The 6,032-nt window shown below is 48.6% G+C and overlaps 1 long non-coding RNA gene across 1 annotated transcript; it reads right to left on the reverse strand.

Annotated features, from left to right (window-relative positions):
- Positions 1 to 1,142: 1,142 nt before the first annotated feature.
- On the reverse strand, positions 1,143 to 4,278 carry LOC129497679 (uncharacterized). Its single transcript, XR_008661990.1, has 3 exons — positions 3,997 to 4,278; positions 2,628 to 2,797; positions 1,143 to 1,838 (listed from the first exon to the last, which is right to left on the reverse strand). It is a non-coding gene; the product is annotated as an uncharacterized LOC129497679 (long non-coding RNA).
- Between the last annotated feature and the right edge of the window lie 1,754 nt (positions 4,279 to 6,032).

Raw genomic sequence — 6,032 nt, forward strand, 5'->3', positions numbered from 1 at the left:
TAAATAAAGAGATAAATAAAATCTTTTAAAAATTTTTTAAAAAGAATATATGGAAAGACATTATGTAACCAAAATACAACAAAAAAAAAGCAAAGTCTTGAGAAACACAAAATTTAAGATTGTAGTTACTTGGGTTTTGGGGGGGAGAGTAGGTAAATTGGGAAAAGGAAGGATCACGACTCATTGGTGATATTCTAGCTGCTGATTTGGGTGCTGGATCCAAGGATTCATTATATCTTATTTAACATATATGTCACATTCAATATTTTCAAAGTATCAAATAATCTATCTTTAAAGATACTGAAAGCAAATGACCACTTTGAGATGAGAAGAATAAAAAAGATCCATGAAGGAAGTACACCTGAAGGAGAGAGAAAATTTTTATAGGCAAGGTTGGCAACAGAAATTCTAGATAGGATACTGATTTTAAAACTGACAAACGCTATACTCCCTTCAGCAGCACATGTCCTAGAATTGGCAAACTCCCAGACGTAAGGCAGAGCAAGTTCTTTTCAAATGACTGAAGCACTTGATTATAGCCTATTTTACATTGTTCTTGCTTCTAGAATGGAGGTCATGTGTCACCAACAAGGTGAACTTCGTTGAGCATATGGACCAGGTAATATACTATTTTTTAGCATCTCTCAAGGAGCCAAACATTTATATAATATTTGATCAATAAATGTGTTGGGCATCTAACCTTGGTCTACAATTGGTTAAACAGAACACTAAAAATTATTATTTTTTTAAAGATTTTATTTATCTAATCATGATAGACATGGGGGGGGGCAGAGACACAGGAGGAGGGAAAAGCAGGCTTCATGCCGGGAGCCTGACGCGGGACTCGATCCCTGGACTCCAGGATCGTGCCCTGGGCCAAGGGCAGGTGCTAAACCACTGAGCCACCCAGGGATCCCCAGAACACTAAAAATTAGATAAATTTTCTTCTCTGGTTATTAAACTTATATGCTAAGCTGATAAGGTAACTTTTTCACTGATGTTTGTGTGTATGTGTGCGTGCATGTATGTGATGACATTTACACAGTATTGGCTCAGAGAATACTGTCATTTTTTTTTAAAGATTTTATTTATTTATTCATGAGAGACACACACAGAGAGAGAGGCAGAGACACAGGCAGAGGGAGAAGCAGGCTCCATGCAGGGAGCCCAATGTGGGACTCGATCCCCAGACTCTAGGATCATGCCCTGAGCCGAAGACAGACATTTCAACCGCTGAGCCACCCAGGTGTCCCGAATACTGTCATTTTTGATAAGCAGGAAGAATTACTGAATGTTGTTGTGAGTCGCTACAAAATATTTAAGAACAGTAGAAGTCCTGAAATCTAATGTGAGTAGGACCTGCAGTTGGTTGGATGATTGAGAATTTGGGTCACATTTTCCATCACGAAAAGTGAAATATACAACCCCTAAACATTTTATTAGGACTTAAACCGAGCAGTCTCTTTGCACACCAGTCTGCTGACAGGATCTGAGCTGGGTTTTGCACAGGTCCCTAACTCTGGTCATCTGCAGGGGTCCACGGTGGCCATACATCTCCAGGAACGGCACTCAGCGTGCCTGGAAACTCCACCAGGCTGTCGCATGTTTGCTTTCCTCCCCAAGTGGGGCCTCTGGGGCAGCAGCTCGGATCACCTGGGACCGTGTTAGGAACACAAATCTTCAGGCCCTGCCCCAGACCTGCTGAATCAGAAACTCTGGGGGTGGGGCCCTGATACGTATTTTAACACAATCTCCTCATGATGCTGACGCATGCTAATGTTTGAGAACCACTGTGCTTCGTCCCGAACTCTCTGTCCCTTTCAGTTCCTCAGGCTGCACTGAAAAAAAAAAAGAAAACAAAAAATTCAGAAGTAAACAAGCTTGCCACCGTCAGAATCACTCTTTGCTCCTGCCCTGAGAAGGCGCACCCAGTTCAGATGCACAACGCACCTGGGAATCATCCTCAATTCCTTTCCCTCCTTGATATCAAGTCCTGTCCCCAAGGCGTGTCCCAGGTCACCCACTGCTGTCCATCTCCTTGACCACACCCCAGTCGGAGCCACCAGCCTCTCATGACCTGATTCTGCAATAGACTCCTCCCTGGTCTCGCTCCCTCCACCTCTGACAGCCACCATTCTCCACCAGGACCCAGATGCGCTCTTAAGCACAAGTCAGATTCCACTGCTCCCCTGCTCAAAGCCTTTAGGATGGCTGTGCCATGAACCATGAACCTGAAGCAGAAGTCAGACCCTCTATCCAGGCTTAAAAGCCCTCCCTGACCATTGCTCACACTGTTCCCGGAAAATGTTGCTCCCCATACTGGGCTACATTGACCTTCCTTTGGGAAATATACCAAGGCTTGTTTCCACCTCAGGGTCTTTGCACCTGCTGTTCCCACCTGCCTAGAAGGTTCTCCTCAACTCTGTGAAGCAGGATTCTTCTTGTCATTCACATCACAGTCAAAATAACACAGATCCTGCTGCCTATCTGCCTAATCTAAAGTCACTATACCCGACACAGCCTAGCTGTTGGTTTTTCCTGTCTGCTTCCCCACAGGGCAGAGACCCATTAGGGTCCTTTTTATCATCCCCACATCTAGAGCAGAGCATGCAATGCGTGCTCAATACCCATTAGCAAATGATGAACACGTGTTGACAGGAGCGTTGGGGAAAGCTGTTGCAGAGTGCCCGTCGCTGTGCATGTGGCCCTCCGTGCCCTCTTTTCCAGCTGCTCACAAAACCCTCCACATAGGGGAAGCTCATGTCTCCAGAGAGGCTTCGAAGTCAGACTTGTGCTTCTGTTGGATGCATCACAATGCAAGTTACATTTTATTTAGAATTTCTGTAGTCTAGTAAGCTACCACTCTCCATAGACATTGAAGTATAAAAAGGTCCTCCAGATTCTTATGCTTTGTGCTTAGGATTAATTAGAATTCTCTCGGAGCGCCTGGGTAGCTCGGGGGTTGAGCATCTACCTTTGTCTCAGGTCATGATCCTGGGGTCCTGGGATGGAGCCCCACATCGGCCTCCCTGCTCATCAGGAAGCCTGCTTCTCCCTCTCCCTTTGCCTGCCCCTCCCCCTCCTCATTCAATGTGTGTGTATCAAATAAATAAAATCTTTAAAAAAATTTCTCTCATCTCCATACTTAGAAGCCCATGATTATATAAATTTCTTTTTTATTTAAAGATTTATTTATTTATTTATTCATGAGAGACCAGAGAGAGAGGCAGAGACACAGGCAGAGAGAGAAGCAGGCTCCATGCAGGGAGCCTGACGTGGGACTTGATCCCAGGTCTCCGGGATCACACCTTGGGCCGAAGGCTGTGTGAAACCGCTGATCCACCCGGGCTGCCCATAAATTTCTTTCTTTCTTTCTTTCTTTCTTTTTTTTAAATCCTATATCTCCTTCTTCACAGATTCCTGCACTATTCCCAACTCCCTTCAACCTCCCCACCGTCTCTCCCCAGGGGCCTTCTTGCCCTGCTGCAAATCCTCCCTCCTCTGCCCCCTTGACCTGCGGTGGGCCGCCACGCTGCGCTGCCTCTGAACCACTGCTGGACCTGACTTTGAAAACGTGTATCTCCCGAAATCGATTCCCTGCTTTGAATGTCCCTGGATGTCACACAGTGCCTTGCCAGCTAGCTTTAACAACCCCCATGGCGCTGCTACCCCTTCACCTCCAGGGGAGTCTTCACTATACCTACTCTTGCCCTGGGTCCCCCTTTACCCCTTGCCTGCACCTTTCCTTTCTGTCCTGCCCTGATCTGCAGCTGGGCATCCTCTCTGCTGTAAGGCCAGGGTGGCCCGGCTCAGAGCAGCCCTGGCAGTGACGGAGGAGCCCATCCAGGACAGCAACAGCAGTCAGCTGTGTCACAGGCACACTCAGTGGTCAGCGGCCTTTACCTCCCCTCTCCATGGCTTCCTCCCAAAAGAACAAGCACCGTGACAATCCTACAGGTGGAGCCCTGAGGCTGATTGCAGTAAGGTATCCCCCACCTGGGGATGGTGGAGCAGGGCTTTGGACAAAGTCTTCTGAGCCCCGAGTGCACAGCCCTGACCCTCGCCTTGTGCCGCCAACAGCAGAGCAGGGCTCCGGGTTACCACTAGGTCAGTGGAGCTGACCGGGCTCCCCCGAAGCTCTGGTATGGGCCTTGTTAGGACCAAGGTGACACTGCTGTGCACTCAGGATCCACAGTGTGCAGGTCCGGTCCTCACAGCCTCTAAGCTCTCAGCAGCTGCACTTCCTCCCCATGAGGACAAGGGGAGGGACAAGCTCTGTCCTGGAGCTGCCCAGTCCGCCGCGGGCCACAGAACCTGAGATCAGATGACACAGTTGGCCACCAATTGGTCACACTTCACCCAGGGGCAGATATGTGACCTGCATTTAAGGGCAGCCCCTCTGCATTGCTGATGAGGTTGCATTTGAACAGGATGAAACTTTGGCCTTTGCCACTTTTTATTTTTTTATGTTTTTAATTAAATTGCCTGGGTCAGTGACACCTGCAGAGACTATGAAACGCAGCCTTGCATTTTGTTAATGATACACCATCTGTTTGTTCACACTGTGCGGTCACATGATCTTTGCTCTGCAGAACATCCTGTCTCACTGGCCTAAACCAGTTTGTGGGTGAAATGCTTGGGATGGGTGCCAGAAAGTCTTCTCTTCTCCCTTTTTCTTTCTTTTTTCTTTCTTTCTTTCTTCCTTCCTTCCTGTCTTTTCCTTCCTTCCTTCTCTCCCTCCTTCTCTCTTTCCTCCCCTCCTTCTTCCTCCCTCCATCTCCATTTCCCTCCCTCTCCTCTCTCTCACCCATTTTAAGATTGGCTATTGACCTCTAACTGAATTTATGTTACTGTTCATGCCACCCAACTGCCCCGTTTCTGTTGCAGTATTTTGGCCTGACTTCTGACAGGTGCCCCTGGAGACCAGAGGAGGTGCAGACAGCTCAGACAACTGGGGGAGAGCCCACAGCAGACGCTGGAGGGCAGTGCTGCCCACCCAGGCTCAGAGGTTGCAGAGAAATCCACTTAACACCCCTGGGGCAGCAGAGGCTGAGAGAGGCTGGAGAACCCCTCTGACCTCACCCAGAGCATCATTGACTCATCTTCACCCATAACATTCAGGACAATTGGCTCATCTCACATGATAATTAGATTAGTTCCCTGAAGAGTGTTGTAGCTGGGGAGTTTTAAGAGCTTTAAATTTTATGCATTTCGATGAAGACTGGTCCTCACAAAGAAAAAGTAGCGAAAGCACAGATTTTGACGCTCCGGTGGGAAGTTCCATTGCTCTTGGTCCCCGATGGGGCGGGGGCGGGGAGGGGTGTGGAGAGAGAGAGCCCAGGCTGCTCTGTGCATATCTCCCCACGCCCAGGTGCAGGTGCGGCATGGGGAGGGGGAGCACAGCCATGGATGAGACCCAGGTGTTGACCTCGAGGCACCTGGTATTCGTGTCACGGTTGCATGGCCATGAAATATATTTATGAAACAATTCAGAACTTAGACATTCCAAAAAGTTTGAATATCTGCCCTCAGACACACAGCTCTGTAGCCTGAGAAACTATGCTTCAGTCGCTGTGACACTATGTGATAAGGTGACAAGCTCCAAGAGTGCTCTTCTGAAGGGACCAGGTGCCCAGAGCACCAGGAGGCTGTGAGTAGGATACTGGCAGATGGCCCAGCCCACTGGCATTTAAAAGCCTGGGATGCTCATAGGCGTGGAATCCCAAGGATGCACCTGCCAACAATGACCCCTTGGTCTCCTGGCTTCTTCCTTAGGATGATAAGACCCCTGGGACTGCCCTCTTCCTTGTCTGATATCAGATTCACTTTCTGGTTGTAGTTGGCGAGGAGGGGTGCCACGCATTGGCTGTCTGATCTCCCCACTTCCTCAGGGGCCCTGATGACAAGACTTAAGGTGTTCGCACATGTGGTTGTGTTCGTGTGTGTGTGTGTGTGTGTGTGTGTGTGTGTGTGTGTGTTGATGCCAACAGACAGATCGTTTTGTGGAGGACATGGCCCATGTGGATGATTCA

Source organism: Nyctereutes procyonoides, unplaced genomic scaffold, assembly GCF_905146905.1.
Source record: "Nyctereutes procyonoides isolate TBG_1078 unplaced genomic scaffold, NYPRO_anot_genome, whole genome shotgun sequence".
Classification (NCBI taxonomy): Eukaryota; Metazoa; Chordata; class Mammalia; order Carnivora; family Canidae; genus Nyctereutes; species Nyctereutes procyonoides.